Here is a 1,658-nt window from a genome sequence, read left to right on the forward strand (position 1 = left end):
ACCCCGTGCGCTCCCGGCGGCAAGCGTGGGGGGGCGAGCGTCCCCGCTCGCATTTGGGTCGAGTGAATGAATTTGGGGCTGTCGTTGTGGCTTTGATAAAACCATTATTTTTCGTTTTGATTTTACGGGTGTGGTTCGCGACGGCAAGCACAAACGTGGAACCAAGCCCGCGGCCCATCGAAGCCTGACCGGATGTTCTAAATGTGGTCCATTTACACGATGGAATGTGATGTCGCCATAAAGACGGGCCAGCGTGGACTTCGCAGCAACTTGGGGGGATTTAGAGTCGGTCATACTCAGTGACCCACCGCAGAAACAAGGAACAGAGAACTACATGTTCTCACTCTTAAGTGGACCCCGAACATTTGCCATCACGCTGCAAGAAAGGGGTTGGCAGTAGTGGGGAGCTGCCAGGGGAGGGAGGGGCACACCTCCTCAGCAAGGGTACCGCCGGGCTCGGTGGCTCAGCCTATAATCCCGCGCTTTGGGAGGCCGAGGTGAGTGAATTGCCTGAGTCCGCGGGTTCGAGACCCGCCTGGGCAACTTGGCGAGACTTCATCTCTGCAATAAAAATCCAAAAAATCAGCCGGGCCTGGTAGTGCAAGCCTGTAATTCCGCCTACTTGGAAGGCTGAGGCGGAAGGATCGCCGGAGCCCAGCAGGTGGAGGCTGCGGTGGCCGGGAGCGTCCACTGCACTCCAGTCTGGGCGACAGAGTGAGACTCCAACTCAAAAAAAAGGGTACCTGCATGATGCACATTTGTATACCTAACCCTGAACTGTACCCCGCATCTTTAAAATTTTAGAATTAAAAATTTTTTTAAAGACCTACTAAAGATTGATTTTTCAACTTAAAAAAAAAGATGTGGGGTACAATTCGGGGTTAGGTGTACAATTGGTCTTTATACGGACAAAGTTTGGCCTCATTTCCCCACTTCATCTTGTTTGAGATCAGGTACCCTGATTGAGGAAGCTTCCCCTCCACCCCACCCCCATCCCAATAATTTGTTTTTAACAGACTTTATTTTGGGGGGCAGTTTTAGGTTCACAGCAAAGTTGAGCAGAAGGTAGAGAGATTCCCCATGCTGCAGGCTCCCCAGCCCACCCCACCCCACCCCACCCTCGCCCCCATGAGACTCCCCCAGGAGACTGGTACGTTTGGTACCATCGATGAGCCTGCACTGACACACCGTTATCACTCAAATTCCAAGGCTCACCTTCAGGACCACTCTTGGTGCTGTTCGTTCTAGGGGATTTGACACACTGATCAGCATGCACACTCTATGGTAGTGTCACATAGAATAGTTTCACCAAGCCAGGAGTGGTGGCTCACACCTGTAATTCCAGCACTTTGGGAGGCAGAAACAAGGGGATTGCCTGAGCCCAGTGTTTGAGACCAGCCTGGGCAGCATGGCGAGACCTCGTCTCTACAGTAAATCAAAAAATTAGCTAGGTGTGGTGGCGAGCGCCTGTGGTTCCAGCTGCTTGGAAGGCTGAGCCCAGCAGGTCAAGGCTGTGGTGGCCATGAGCATGCCACTGCACTGCAGCCTGGGTGACAGTGAGACTGACTCAAAAATAAATAAAAGCTGGGCTCGGTGGCTCAGCCTGTAATCCTGCGCCTTTGGGAGGCTGAGGTGAGTGGATTGCCTGAGCCCGTGGG

Source organism: Carlito syrichta, unplaced genomic scaffold (assembly GCF_000164805.1).
Source record: "Carlito syrichta isolate Samal-C Ts95f unplaced genomic scaffold, Tarsius_syrichta-2.0.1 Scaffold314775, whole genome shotgun sequence".
Classification (NCBI taxonomy): domain Eukaryota; kingdom Metazoa; phylum Chordata; class Mammalia; order Primates; family Tarsiidae; genus Carlito; species Carlito syrichta.